The sequence below is a fragment of the Protopterus annectens genome, chromosome 5.part0, assembly GCF_019279795.1.
Source record: "Protopterus annectens isolate FY-2018-M chromosome 5.part0, PAN1.0, whole genome shotgun sequence".
Classification (NCBI taxonomy): Eukaryota; Metazoa; Chordata; order Ceratodontiformes; family Protopteridae; genus Protopterus; species Protopterus annectens.
The window spans coordinates 613,866,224-613,883,356 of record NC_056735.1 but is presented as its reverse complement, the minus strand read 5'-3'; positions in this window follow the sequence as shown (position 1 = coordinate 613,883,356).

The following is a 17,133-nucleotide window of genomic DNA, read 5'->3' as shown; positions in this document are numbered from 1 at the left end:
ACTCCAGTTGTTATTTTGGATGTAATGATCCATGTGGTCCACTAGGTGTCCCTATAATGTGTATGTAAAGGATACAGCAGTCTGAGCCATACTTACCACTGACCCAGGGTCTCTGAAGGATACCACCGTGGTTTGGAGGAGTGTGATGTTTTCCTATGGGAAGTTCACCAACATTACCCAGGAAGGGTGTGGGGACGGGATATGGATGTCCACTGAGATAAAGTATGTTCTGCCCTTAGCAATGAGGGATATATTGCAGGTGTGGCACATAGAGTCCCCATGTCGGTGATGATCATGTCCAATATGTTGTCCCCTTGTGTGGGTGTGGTGACTGGTTGTGCCATTGCATATGAGTGTAGAAATAGTAGCAACTGTTGGTCGAGGGTGTTGTGGCCTGAGTGCTATCCACAGTCAATGTGTAGGTATTTGACATCACCCAATATAATGGTGTTTGGGGAGACCTTCATATTGTCCAATGTTCCCAGGAAAGATGAGTGGGGTTGCTGAGTTGGGGTGTGTGGTCTGTAGCAGGCAACAAACCAAAAGGCCGATTTGCACAATGTTAGGTGCATATGTATGGTCTGTGATGCTTTGTGCAGTGCTACCAACCCGGAGGTATGTGTATCTGTGATGTATATGGATACACCCCCTAATTGTTTTAGCCATTCCGAGTTATGTGGTCAGAAAGCATGGTACGAAATACAACCTGGTAGTGCTGGTGTGCATGTGGGAGCCTGAACCATGTGTCTGTTAGTGCACAGATATTACTATCCTCCATACTGAGGAGATCCCTGAGTGGGCGCAATGTGAGGGTAATAAATCTGGTGTTGAGCAGCATTACCGTCAGTGTCATGTACTCTGTAATGTCTATGGAGGTGGTTATGTCCTTTGAGCCCCACTTAAATAAGGCACTATGGTAACAGCAAGTACCCTAGCCAGTTTTCAAAGGTCCAAGGGTGACAGGTGCAAGCTGTCCATAGGGAAGCTACGTGGCATGTCGAGCATGTCACCCCAGGGTGACAGACACTGTATCCCCTTTGAATAACACCAATATGTTAGCCAACTGTTAAACGTGATCAGTGTGTTGGTATACTGTGACATCATACTTGGTGAGTGTAAGATGCTAGACAAGGTCAGGGTAATACTAGGCTGGGCTACATGATCACAGAGTTCCTCTATGTTTCATGTCATGTGGTCCAGGGAGGAACGTCTGAGGTTGTACGCACCAGCTTGGACAATGATGGAGCCAGTCCTGGACTTGCTTTGGAGTGACCTGAGTGCATGTGTCATGTGGCGGATCCTGGCACCTGAGAGACAGCTCAAAGTGACTATTCCCTTATTTGGCCTGGTGAGTGGGACGACAATGTGTTTGACATTAAGTGTCACCTATGACAAGTGTATCAGGTGTGTTGTTTAGCCCAAAGGGCAGTAACTGTGTGGCACACTGACATTGTAAACTGTGTGACATGTGGGCATTGTAGTGGAGTAGCAGTTGTATGTGTGTTTGCTGTGGAGGTCTCTGCTGCTTAGGCAGAGTGTATGTAGAGCCTCTGAATATGAGTATGTGTGATAATGTGGTTTGTGTGCTGTCACTATCGGTGTATGTGAGACTGATATGTGGTGTGTGTGGTCACCCTCACCACCTAATAGACTATGCCAGTCATGGGTCGAGAGAGCACAGCGTCCTGTATGTCAATATTGTTACATCTCCCACATATATGTGAGTGTGATGTGAGGAGGAGAGGGTCGTCTGTGTACATGAGGCAGATGTGACATTGTGTCATAACCACAAAATTCACTAGCTGGACTGGAGAGTACACATTAAACCGACCCCTGGACATGCCAGTATATTATGATGACATACTTTGTAGCCTGAGCACAATGGATCAGTAGGGTGTTAAGTGTGTAAAAGAGTATAACTGGGATTAGTGCTCAGGTTTGTTGGTGTTTTGTAAAGAGTGGCTGAGAAGGAGTCCAGACTGAGATTCATGACATGTCCTTCAGCTACGTAATAAATAGTAATGTACACGCATATATGTGCTGAGTCAGGGACAACTGTACCTTACTGACATTGCCAACATCCTATCAGACAGGCCCATGTATACATACCCACCTCCCACAGACGATAGTCCCTGACATCATACCAGGAGATATCACATGTTGAATGGCTGAACAGCTCCCCCCAAAGCCAAAAGCATGGCAGCAATTGGATTTCATTGTTTCCCAATATGTGTCATGCATGCACTACAGAACAAACAGGCCCTGCACCTGAACAGTCTGTTGAGCCTCACCCACTCCACAGGACCTGGAACCGTCGAATGTTCTACATCAACATAAGGCACTCCCCACATGTGTGGGTGCACAACACACCATGGGAAGTATAGTCCAGTAAGCCTATAAAGTCTGATCTGCAAGGCCATGGAGTATATCATGGCAGACGTGATAAACAGAGCTATTGGAAACCGACAAACACACAACCCTACCAACTGTGGTATGTTCATGTGCAGATCATGGTTCCCAAGCATGCTACACCATCTGCAAGGCAGCCACCCAGGACATACATCATGGAACAGAGCTACACATGTCCCACATAGACTTTGAACAGCTTTTCATCAACATCACAGACACATGTCGTATCCACAAAATCAACAATCTGTGCATAGATATGTGTTGACATATGGAGGGATGTCAATGTGTCCACAGATAGATCACACAAGGTGAGACTCACGGGGTCCTGTACAAGCTGTTGATACCTGCCAACCTACATGGATCATTCCTGGGATTGCAAAACAATGTGTACACACATTACCATGTCCAGTCTGATGATGTCATCATCCTACAAATATACCAGGAGAACAGAAGTCACCTAGTAAAACATATAGTGCACCGTGTTAATGCGTATCTCTCTAGTGTCATAACATAATTAGGTAGGGGTTTGTGTCTTGCAAACGTCAAGAGTGTGTGTGTGTGGTTTCCCTTAAGTGAAGTAGCTTATTTGGAGACTGAGGAAACACATTAAAAGAGGAACTGTGCTCTTTGAAAAGTTGGATGATGTCAGCATCCTACAAATATTCAAGGAGAACATAAACCACCAGTAATGCATATAGCATGCCATGTTAATGCGTATCTCTATAGTATCGTAACATACTTGGGTAGGGGTTTGAGTGCGTATGTGTGTGATTTCCTTTGAGAAGAGTAGCCTTTTTGGAGACTGGGAAAATACATTAAAAGAGATACATCCCTCTTTGGAAATTCGGATGATGTCAGCATCCTACAAATATTCAAGGAGAACATAAACCACCAAGTAATGCATATAGTGTACCTTGTTAATGCGTATTTCTTTAGTATCATAACATAGTTGGGTAGGGGTTTGAGTCCTGCAAATGCCAAGTGTGTGTGGTGTTCTTTGAGAGAAGTAGCCTTTTTGGAGACGGGGAAAACACATTAAAAGAGGTACATCCCTCTTTGGAAAGTCAGATGATGTCAGCATCCTACAAATATTCAAGGAGAACATAAGCCACCCAATAATGCATGTAGCGCGCCATGTTAATGCGTATCTTTCTAGTATTGTAACATAATTAGGTAGGAGTTTGAGTCCTGCAAACACCAAGTGTGTGTGGGGAGGGATTGTGTAGTTTTATTTGAGAGAAGTAGCCTTTTTAGAGACTGGGAAAACACATTAAAAGAGGTACATCCCTCTTTGGAAAGTCGGATGATGTCAGCATCCTACAAATATTCAAGGAGAACAAAAGCCACTCAATAATGCATATAGCGCGCCATGTTAATGTGTATCTTTCTCATATCATAATTAGCTAGGGGGTTTGAGTCCTGCAAGCACTATGTGTGTAGTTTCCTTTGAGAGAAGTAGCCTTTTTGGAGACTGGGAAGACGCATTAAAAGCGGTACATCCCTCTTTGGAAAGTTGGATGATGTCAGCATCCTACAAATATTCAAGGAGAAAATAAGCCACCCAGTAGTGCAAATAGTGCGCCATGTTAATGCGTATTTCTCTAGTATCATAACATAGTTAGGTAGGGGTTTGAATTCGGCAAATGCCACGTGTGTGGTTTTCTTTGAGAGAAGTAGCTTTTTTGGAGACTGGGAAAACACATTAAAAGAGGTACATCCATCTTTGGAAAGTCGGATGATGTCAGCATCCTACAAATATTCAAGGAGAACATAAGCCACCCAGTAATGCATATAGCGTGCCAAGTTAATGTGTATCTTTCTGGTATCCTAACATAGTCTGGTAGGGGTTTGAATCCTGCAAACACCAAGTGTGTTCTTTCCTCTGAGCGAAGTAGCCTTTTTGGAGGCTGGGAAAACACATTAAAAGAGGTACATCCCTCTTTGGATAGTCGGATGATGTCAGCATCCTACAAATATTCAAGGAGAACAGAAACCACCCAGTAATGCATATAGCACGCCATGTTAAGGCATATTTATTTAATATCATAACATAGTTAAGTAGAGGTTTGAGTCCTGTAAATGCCAAGAGTGTGGGTGGAGAAGGGGGGTGCGTGTGGTTTCATTTCAGCGAAGAAGCCTTTTTGGAGACTGGGAAAACACATTAAAAGAGGCACATCCCTCTTTGGAAAGTCGGATGATGTCAGCATCCTACAAATATTCAAGGAGAACATAAACCACCCAGTAATGCATATAGCGCACCATGTTAATGCGTATCTCTCTAATATCATAACATTGGGGGGGGGTGTGCATGTGTGTGGTTTCCTTTGAGAGAAGTAGCCTTTTTGGAGACTGGGAAAACACTTTAAAAGAGGTACATCCCTCTTTGGAAAGTCGGATGATGTCAGCATCCTACAAATATTCAAGGAGAACGGAAACCACCAAGCATGCATATAATGCACCATGTTAATGCGTATGTCTCTAATATCATAACAGTGTTAAGTAGGAGTTTGAATCCTGCAAATGCCAAGTATGTGTAGGGGTATGTGTGTGGCTTCCCTTGAAGAACGTGGCCTTTTTGGAGACTGGGAAAACACATTAAAAGAGGTACATCCCTCTTTGGAAATTCGGATGATGTCAGCATCCTACAAATATTCAAGGAGAACATCAACTCCCAATAATGCATATAGCGCACCATGTTAATGTGTATCTCTCTAGTATCATACCTAAAGTAAGGGTTTGAGTCCTATAAACACCAAGTGTGTGTGTGTGTGTGTGTGTGTGTGTGTGTGTGGTTTCCTTTGAGAGAAGTAGCCTTTTTGGAGACTGGGAAAACACATTAAAAGAGGTACATCCCTCTTTGGAAAGTCGGATGATGTCAGTATCCTACAAATATTCAAGGAGAACATATGCCATCCTGTAATGCATAAAGCTTGCCATGTTAATGCGTATCTCTCTAATATCATAATGTAATAAGGTCGGGGTTTGAGTCCTGCAAACACCAAGTATATGTTTGTGGTTTCCTTTGAGAGAAGCAGCCTTTTTGGAGACTGGGAAAACACATTAAAAGAGGTACATCCCTGTTTGGAAAGTTGGATGATGTCAGCATCCTACAAATATTCAAAGAGAACATGAACCACCCAGTAATGCATATAGAGCACCGGGTTAATGCATATTTCTCTAGTATCATAACATAGATAGGTAGGGGTTTGAGTTCTGAAAATGCCAAGTGTATGTGCTACAGGTGGTCAATGCAGTGTGGATTTTGCTTTTACTAAGGTATGACAAATGTTTCAAACAGTATGTGCATTGCACACATCGGGTATCTGTGTGTCAAATAAATATGTGTACATGTGACCTCAATCAGTACATAGGTGTGAAGCCTGCGTACGACATGAATACATTTGTAACCTTTGACAGATTGTGCCGCTGCTTCACAAATCATAGGTCACATATGTATGTCTGTGTCAAGCCCGGCCAATGTAGTGATCCGTGGCCAAGGACATCTCTGCCACACACACCCATGACAGGTACTATAGAGTACTGTGAGTGAGGGTAATTGCCGGGGTATATGTCAGACATGTTCATACGCAACAACGACTGGCAATAATGGACAGTCATTATAGGTGTACACCAGCCCTGTGGATATGCATGCAGGCCCCTAATGTGTTATGTGAAACACTGAGGGACCCCACAATACCTATGGATATGTGGATACCAAGGGACAGATGACATAACACATGTCTGTCTGTACACATTGGTACCCAACATACATGTTGAGGGCTACCACCTATGTGGTACTGTCGGGATAGTATGTATAGTAAATGTGGATGAATATGCCATAGATGGCTTACTGCTATACAGCATGTATTGGACAACAGGTATCTGTCTGTATGATACCCTTGTGTAGGATATGCGTCCCATCCAGGGAATGCAGTGTAGGCCAATGCATGCATTTCCAGATGTTGATGGACATATCCCTAGTGTATTTTCATGTACCTAAGAGGGCTATATGCCACACAGGTGTGGTCCAAGGAATGTGTGGCGGTCAATACCACTGGTTACTGTTATTGTATAGTACTGGGAGGATCCAATTGTTACTGAGTTCCCTACAACTGTGAGTCATTTGTCAGGACATCATCTAATGATTGGTTATAGTCATGCTGTTGAGATGGTGTATACTACCAGACTGCAGATCATTGACAGATATCAACAGTATCACCTACAGCATAGTGCCAACCCATGTCATACACACATGTGTACCCATGTTAGTACATATCTGTAGTAGAATGCATTCTGGCCATTAAAAGATACCATGATCTGTTAACAATGTGCAGAACAGGGTAAGTCGCACATCCCACGTGTCCACTATGCATGTACATGCAGACAGTGCGCACACACCATGTTCACAGATGTACACCCGCTAATCTGTAATGCACACATCACACATGTACTGCCCACTCACTAACACATGCTGGCAACACTGTACACTTCAGCCAAGTAGCACATGGGTGGACATTACATACTCAGGAATAACACTGGTGTAAACAGCTGTGATGCATAATGCCTGCTCAGGTATACCTACAAGGATATTATTACACTTTCCTGTTGTCAACTTGCTACTATTGCTACACTGTTATAATGTCACCCTGTGCATCAGAACCATGTTAGCCTGTTCCTGCATCAATGTTACAGATGACAGGAGGTGGCACAGGTGTCATGTGTGTGTGTGTGTGTGTGTGTGTGTGTGTGTGTGTGTGTGTGTGTGTGTGTGTGTGTGTGTGTGTGTGAGGAACAACAGTACTGCATGGGCCAATGTTGATGTAATGTGTGTGTGTATGTGTGAGCCCTAGTTGTATGGTAAATGTGTGTGTGTCTGCATGTACACAACTCCACCATGTGGCTGCCATATACGGGTGGTTGTGGGACAGCCACAGACTGTACCTGCTAGGTACCTGTGCCTAGCAGGGGTGCTACAGGCAGTATCGGGTACCAACCCCGACTGGGTGCTGTCATCAGAGGCAGCGGTATGATGACTGGACCCATGTTCCTGCTGGGACTGGCCAGTGCCATGTGCACATGGTCTAGTAGGATGGTCAATGGACAGGCCAGCCCCAGCATTGCTAGGGCTGGTACTGCCACTACGGGAGTGGCTATGATCCGTGGTCCATCTGTGATGACTGCCAGCTGATGCTGTTGCTGGCATGCGTCCGCGTCGGCTTCTCATCCATCCCGCATGGTCCTGGCTCATGGCTAACACATCGTGGAGGACATCTAATGTCTCCCTCCAACGGCTATCAATGACCTTGGTGTAATTCCGGATGGCACTGGCAAGGTCACGGATGCTGTCATTGATAGCAGTATAATGGACCCTCTGTGCCTTTAGTCCCTGTCGGGTGTACTGTTCCTTATGTGCCTGTGCCTGCATTACAGCCTGGAACATACTGGAGGTTGTAATACCTCTGGGGGCACGTCTGCCAGGGGCAATACGACCAGTGGTGCTCCCCTGAGAACCCCTGGACATCCGCCTATGTGGTACCATTCCAATAATCCAGCTATGGCTGCTGTGAGGGGATGCACGTGCACACTCTCCTGGTAAATGCCAAATGTATGCTGTCCTTCAGCTAAGGCCATTGGTGACGAGGGATGTATTGGCAGTATGAGTGTGCGCATAGATGGGGTTGACCACTGTGTAGTGTTGATTGGTGGACCAACGACAGACCCTGTCAGACCTTCCTGTGCCACAATACATGTCTCATCATCTCCACTATCAGTGGTGGTGACATCAGATTCCCTGCTGCATTCAGCCACCCCTAACTCAGCACCTGTGGAAGGAAGACAGAAAACACACTTTACAATCTGTACATGATGTTAGCACACATGCACACATGAACACATGCACACATGCAGACATGAACACATGCACACATGAATACATGCACACATGCACACATGCACACATGCACATAAATACACTGCTCACCACAGCACATACACACACACACACACACACACACACACAGCAATCCAACACATACACAATAGTGTATGATGGTGGGTGACAGTATCACAAGGCAAACAGTCACCACACACACGTGTCAGCATGCAGAATATGTGTTGCTCAAGAACATGCAGTGCAAGTGTAGACAGCCCTATTTAATGACATTATACATGGCTTTGATGCATGTGTGCAGTTGTTCAGTGATTGGGTACACCATGGAACAGTGTGTGTACATGGACACAGCATTGCTGTGCAAGTATTATCTGCTCTGCAATGTCATGTGCACCATCACTCAGTGGTAAACATACCATGGCTGCATGTGTTATCTTGACACATAGATTGCCATGTCTGATGACAGTGTCTGTGTCCATAGCACATAATAGTGGGCACAGGTGTAGCAAATGCATGCAATGTACAGACATGGGATGAGTGGTGCATGCAGATGTGAAGGAATCCCAATGCCCGACATGGACATGGTACAGTGGTTATGGTGAGTGTGGCACATATTGCAGATATGTCAGTGCCAGCCATGACATGGCATGCTACACGACTGTAGCATTAAACACCACACATACCCAATGTGTGTCATGTGACATATACACCCAATAGCATTCCAGGACATATATGTGACTCTTTGTACAGATGGTGACTGATCTGCAGAATATGTATACTAGCATATGTAAGCACACACACAACATGCTATGCATGGTTTGTATAGGCGCATATGTTTGCACACACAATGAGGTGCACAGCAAAGACTGCTATGTGTAGTACTGTTGTCACTGTAACCAGATGGGGTGTAGTACCATGTGCCATCATCATCATCATGCATCTTGTGGTCACTCACGGCTACTACTGTGCGATAGACCACCGCCTAGCATGCTGTACCTGAAATGCAGTGCCGTGGATATGTTCACTATTACACAGCCACTGCCTAGCATGCTGTACCTGAAATGCAGTGCCGTGGATATGTTCACTATTACACAGCCACTTTGTACATGGGTGTATGAAGTGCCCAGTAGGGAGCATTGCCTCACATGACTGTGTTATGTGTTGAAGAGTGTTGCACAGCCCCATGATAGGCGTCTACCCCCGAGGTACGTCATGTTTGTGTGGATGACATGTGGGATACTGACGTGTGACCTTACAGCGAGTGTGTGGTTACACCATATATAGCATGGCTTTGTGTACTGCATGTGATCAATGTGTTATGTTGTGTACAGGTGTTGCAACTATGCCTATCCAATGTGAAGTATGGGGTTGCCACAACTGTGTGTCATGCTGTGTGTATTGAATGTCATTGAGGCAGCTACTGACATTACTGAGCTGTGCAACATCTCACAGCAAACATGCACGGCATGCATTATGCGTAGGTGTGTTATGTGTACATGGACTACACCTCACCTATGACATGCATATTTCATTACCAACATTGCAGGTATAACACACTCACCAGCATGGATTGGCTGCCCTGCCGTCACACCAGAGGGACCTACAAGAATATGAGAGGGTTCGTCAGTGGCCACAACTGTGGCATTGCTACAGTGTGTATGCTAAACTGTGGTACAACAGTCAACAGTCACAGGTGTAGGTGTAGGGATATTATTCAAACTATCTGTATTGCACAACACTAGGCAGCTGAACTGCAAAACACACAGTACACATCTCACATACACATAATCTAACAATACAGTTAACTGTAGTCTACAGATTGGGCATGTTACCTGCTTGTTCCAGGTGGATGTGCTGGGTGGCTCCGGCCTCCATTACAACACATGTCAGTGGTTATTGTAGCTGTTGTCCAGGAGCCACCATGCTTAGGAGTAGCTCCTCCGCTGAGGTGAGGCGGGATGAATGGCCACCCCTCCACCTGTGCAAGCTGCTGTCTTTGGATATCAGATGCATGCAGCCGGACTTGTCTAATTAAATCACTGCAGTGATGGCGTACCTGCTCATTTGTCCAGTTATGCATGCCTATGTCATTTACCCAACTAACAAGTTCCTGCCAAAGTGCAGTCCACTCCTGCTGGTGTTGGCCGCTTCTGGAGAAGAGCATTGTGTACTGCTGCAAAAGGCTGCTGCGTATCACCTCTTCCTTCTCCGCTGTATACACTGGGTTGAGGTGGTGGGCCATCTGGCTGAAAAAGATATGAACAATATGTGTGAGAGTGTCCTGTGTCCCACTTTACACCTTTACCCACAGATATCACTTTACTGCCATATATACCATCCTATTGGCTGTCAGACGGTGCACACGTTCAGTACCACTTATTGGTTCTCAGGCCACAACTAACACTGCCTGGCAGACTCTATATATCACACCACTATACAACAGTACCCAACACACTGTTTGTGACACATTGCACAACCTCAAGACAGGGGTGTATATCACACCGATGCGTGAACAGAGATGTCATCCATTGCAATGGATGTATAGTACAGGTAGAGTAGTACCAATCAACCACCCTAGTCATTGATGCCATGGCCCTGCCTAACAGATGTGTCCAGTTGTTACTATAGGTGGCATACTGCTGTAACAGACTATATATGTTGCTGGATACACACATTTACCCTGTAACACACATATGATTGCAGCCATTGTACAGGCATAATCACACACACATCAGGCAAACATACAGCGCACCACTGTATGCCAACACAGATGAGCATTACCTGTGTACCGTATGGTACTGTGTGCCACTACTTACACACCCTTATATCTGCATTCTGTCCTCTGTGGAGACTACAGGAAACACACATGACAGTGTTTCCAAGCAATGTGAACACACACCATACTGTGCTGTTTAGGCCTACAGCTTCAGGTAGTACTACAGTTCATATGGTGATGGATTCAACAGCAGTACCACTCACTAAGCATACATGTATTGCTTTAGCCTACAATGAGACACCACATTTGTCAATGGAGAACTACGTCACATCATCTAACATACTACTATGTCTGCCTAACAGTACATTACACATCAGTTGCTGTCCTCAAAGCTAAGATAGGCACTACCATGTCAGATACAACATCACACTAAGCTATCACAGCTTTACAGACCTTGAACACATTCAGCGTTACACTTATGCAACCTCACATAGCAGCTATTGCATTAAGTACATGTGTGAGTGCATAGTGTCATAGGTAGGTAATATGCTATTGGCCCTAGGGCCTATGGCAGCCTAGCCATATGCTACCCTGGCCTTTGACACACATGTACTTTGATTTCACTTGCCCCTGCCAACCTGAACCACAGAGGTGTTTCCTGAGGTGTATTACCAATCTCCCACACAATCATCAGGGGTATTTATAACAACTGCTAAGGAGGAGCCTTGTTTGCTATTGCTATGTGGTCTATTCCGGTGTATGGCATATCTCTGAGATGGGAACCTATCCTCCAGCATGTGCCTTTTAGTGAGCTGACAAGGTTTAGGGCCCTAGAGCATTTATCAAATATACGAAACAGGAACACATCCACTGTAGGTTTGAAAAATTCTTTTAATTCTGCTACCTCGGCCTTCGCCTTCTCCTGGAATACATTTTACTGCTTCAAACACCACCCTTTTTATATCATACTTAATTGAATCATTGATGCATATTAACCCATCAATGCTAATTATTATTGTTAATTATTATTACAACACTCTAACCTGCATCTTGGAACAATCTTTTTAAATATGGCAAAATAGTTTAAACTTTCATATAAATGCATTCATATGATATCCTTACATACAATGTTCTATTTTAATTAAACATGCCTGCAAAAACACTTTTATAAGTCATCTGTCATGCCAATATTTTATAAATTCATCTGTTTTACGAATACTTAAACTTTATAAATTCATGTTTGATTCATTTTTAAACAACTATACTCTGTGAAATATGTGGAAACACCATGTTAAAATTCCAAATTTAACCCATGAGGAAACAAAGTTTTATAATTTAGAATAAATCTAGTTTCCATCTGCAATAATTTTTCACGAAACACATCCTTGCTCCCCAGTATACTGGGTTTACCCAGCACACTAAATATAAATCCCTCTGGAACCCCCCCATGCACCTCACAAAAATGTTTCCCTACTGGACTTTCCAATCTTCTGTGTCTTATGTCACCCAAATGCTCAAGGATCCTGAGCTTAACCTTTCTGGTTGTTTGTCCTATGTACCATTTCTGTTGCAAACATCCACAACCTATGATATACACCACCCCTGTGGAATTGCAGTCATAATATTCAAGCGCCCTGTATGTGACACCATTAATTTTAATGCCATCCAGATTTTTTACCCGGCTGCAAATCTTGCATCTTCCACAACTGTATGTGCCCTTTCTAATATTCCTTCTGGATGTACCTCTCTTTCTAACACTCAAGATTTCCTTCAAGTTAGAATACCTACTGTATGAAAAGGTTACTTTCGATGGAAAAAGGTTACCTAATCTATCATCATGACTGATGATGGGCCAGAATCTCGGCACAGCATCCCTTAATGTCTCAGAGAATTGAGAATATCTGTTAACAAAAAACAATTTACCCTCGGAACTGCTATCCCCCAACTCTCGAACACAGGAACCCACGTCTTCATTTGTGGTGGACCAGGAGCGACTCTCTTCATTCACCCGTTGACCTAGTCCTAACTCCCTTTCTACCTTTCTTCTAGCTATTTTTACGCTGTTATGAGGGTATCCTCTCCCTATCATTTTCTCTTCTACTCTATCAAATTCACTAGAGACTAAGGACCTTTCTGAAGTATGCATCCCTATGCGTTTAAATTCACCAAATGGTAGGGAATTGAGCAGAGAATCACTGTGCATACTGTGTGCATGCAAAAAATTCTCTGCTGCTGTTTTTTTTATGAAATGGTTTATATTGTATCTTGTTATCCCTGCCTACATAAAATTCCACATCCAAATATTGGATGCTTTCCCTTCCAATACAATATGTGAAGTCAAGACCCCAAGAATTTTCCTTAATTTCTAAAATGAACTTATCAAAGTCCTCAGAATTACCCTTGCACAAGAATAGCAAGTCATCAATAAATCTGACATATTTTATTACCTTACTCTTGAAAAATATTGAAGGGTAAATGAAGCAATTTTCGAAATGGGCCATAAACAAAATAGCATATATGCTTTAAAAGCAGCCCCCATTGCTGTGCCCTCTTTTTGCAAAAAATACCTTCCTTCAAATTCAAAAAAATTATGTGTCAAACAAAATTCCAATAAGTTCAAAATGAAAAAAGTTCTTGGTCCATCACCCAGCATTTTTTCCACCGCCTTTAAACCATGCTCCTTGTTAATGCTCGTATACAAAGATTTGGCATCCACACTGGCCCAATAATATTCATCCTCCCATCTGGTGTCCCTGACCACATTGCACACTTCATTTGTATTTCTGACATGAGATTGTACCCTTTCCAAATAGTTTTTTAATAAGGAATCCAAAAATATTCCTACATTCTGAAGATACCCTCCTTTTCCTGAAACTATTGGACGTCCTGGTGGGTTCCTGATGTCCTTATGTATTTTCGGAATAATGAAAAATCTGGCCCCCTTCGGATTCTTCACATGCAATTTCCTAACATCTGCCATGGTCAGAAAACCTAATCTCTCACCCCTTTCAAGTAGTTCAAGCAGTTGGGCATTATGTTCTTTCAGGGGATTGCTAAGCAATTCCAAATATGTGTCCTTGTCCCTCAACAAATTTAAGGCTATGGAATTGTAATTGTCTCTTGATAAAACCACCCAGTTCCCTCCCTTATCTGCCTGTGTAAATACATACTGTTCATTCACCTCCTTTAGCTCAGAAAATGCCTTCCATTCATTTTTACTCAAATTGTATGTTTTCTTACTTTCCTGGAACTTTTTAAGTTCATCTTCAATAAATTTTAATAAGGTTTTTTCAAACAAATTTATTGCAACATTTTTTCTGGGTGGCATGAACTCACTTTTATGTGGTACTTTGGGCACTAACAACCTTCCATAACCTGTGTTGAATTCAAAGCCCCCTTCACTTTCATGAAACTCATCTAATGCATAAATATCAACAAGCTCATTCTCATGTATAGTCATGTTTAACAGGGAATTGTCTAAACCATTTAAATTTTCAACATCATTCCCACTTTCTTCCACATTGTGTGTATAACATTCTTTGTGGTAAAAAAACTCCTTAAGGTGCAATTTTCTGCAAAACTGTCTAATTTCTAGAGAAATGTCTGCCAAAGTAGGGAAACATACTGGAACAAACTTAGTGCCTTTAAATAATACCTGTCTAGCATACTCGGATATGTCTAAATCCGAAATATTTACAATATTGTAGCTCTCACCTCCACAAAAGTCCATGTGAGAACAAAAGTCCGGTCCACAAAGGGACTGTGCCCCCCCATTGAAAATCGGGTCTGAATTCCGAACGCTTGATCCTTCCTCTTCTGCTCTCGCCTCGATGTTACCTCCTTCTCCCCTTATTTTGAAAACGGCGCCCTCTTCCTTTCTGCTGGGCCGATGACTGGTTTGAATCGCTTGCCATTCCATTCATAAGTGCGGGCGTCTCCTGTGCTGTATTTAGGCTCTCAAACGAAACACTCTTTCTGCTGCTGGTTTCATCTGCAGAAGACGCTGAAGTATCTCCACCGCCCGATCTGGAACTAGCTCTGACGTCACGATAAGCGCCTCGCCTTTTCTTAAAGCTGTATTCCCAAGAAAACAGCTTACCAGTGTCATGGTCCTTGACATCACGGAGGTATTTCCTTTTCTTGCGAGAATTTATCCCAGAGGGATTGTGATATGTTGCCATGGTGGTTGTCAACCAGCTATGGGTGTGACATACCTCTGTATGTCCGGCAGAGGTCACCTCTGTGTGGCCAGTATGCAATACAGTGTACTTGTGATTTTGTGAGTCAGTCTGCATAGGGCATCTGTTTGCAGCCAGTATTACCCTCTGGGGGTCTGTCTGTGACCTGTTCACCTGGTGTAGTTGTCATGTGAAGTACATACCACACAGGGCATTGTGATGAGTACAGGGGAAATCTACCCTATACGTCCATAGCTGACACACCTGTTGTCATGACACATACCACACAGATGGATTACAGCTGTAGTGTGGCACTGTCTTCATCAAAGCGGAGGCTACTGTCCACCTGTGTCCCATGTTCCCTTATCACACCTTCACTGTTAGGTACATCTCTACCTATGTGGTAGTTAATAGGTACACTGTTTTGGGAAGGTGGAATGGCACTGCAGTATCAACACTTGTCTACAGTCCGTGCCTTGGTCACCACACACCTGTTGCAGTACATATGAACCCGTTTCTCTCTCTCTCTCTCTCTCTCTCACTCTATATGTATATATATCTATATATATCTATATATATATATATATATATATCTATCTATATATATATATATATATATATATATATATATATATATATATATATCTACATTATATACATATATATATATATATATATATATATATATATATATATATATATATATATATATATATATATACATGCATATCTATATACATACATGTACACATCCATTGCTGTATACATGGATGTACATATAGGCACATGTATAGTCCACCTTTCATGGTGGGGATATCACTTAGGCGACAGTTGTGGGATGCACAGTTATGTGATTAAATTGCACAGTGTTGTGCAGAATGCATGTGGGTGTCCTCAGCCTTTGTTGTTTTAGCAGGCCTCACTGGCTGTAACACAGCAGATCTGACACATCTGTCCCACAGCATTTAACCACCACATGACATATATCAACACTACCTTAGCTGGCCTTTAGCATAGGCCAACTGGGCGGCCGCCTAGGGCGCCGCTCTAGCAGGGGTGCTTTTCCACTATTTATGTGGTGTAGTTAGACAAGGATAGCGGCACCAGGAAGTATGGTAGGGGGTGCCGTGGAGCCCTTTTGCCTAGGGCACCAGTTGACCTACGGCTGCTCCTGCACACTGCATGCTGTTTTCTAAACCACACACTACAACCTACATGGATATATGCAAATATCAACCTTCACTGACAAATATCTATCCACCCTTCACTAACAGTTGCAGTATTTCCCTTGCCTTATGCACATGTGCAGATACAGATAGATACATACTGCTGCCACATATGGATGATTTGCAGTGTGTAGAGAACTCTTCAGGAACATCTACAACATGTGAACACATACATGTGAGTTACATACCTTGCCTTCGTATTTCCCTGCTAAGTGTGTTACGGTTTTGTAGTTTTTTTTCTATTGGTGTTTTTTTTGTTTTCACCCTCTATTCAACATTCTTTCTCTGTTTCTCACTCTGTTCTGTTCTGTCTCTGATTCTGTCTCACTTGTGTCTGTGTCAGTGTGTGTCTCTCTCTCTCTCTCTCTCTCTCTCTATCTCACAGCACCTGCAATGATATAATTGCATGTGTAGACTGCAGGTACAGCCTGCTTTTCTAGGTATCTGCACTTGTGCATATGACAGCCTCTGCACCAATTGCTGCCCACCATTCAGTAATTGCATGCAGCCTGCTGTTTGGTGATTGCATTACTCACTTTGATTGCAGCCCACTGCTATAAAATGCTAGTTTAGGTAGGTGTAGCCCTTTCAGATTTCCAAGGTGGGGTCCATGCTTGTTTGCTCTGGACACCGTTGTGTCAGTCTGAAGGTTGGTATATGTCTCTTATCTGATGCTAGGGTTGTAGCCAGTTATATGCATGTTGTACTCAAACC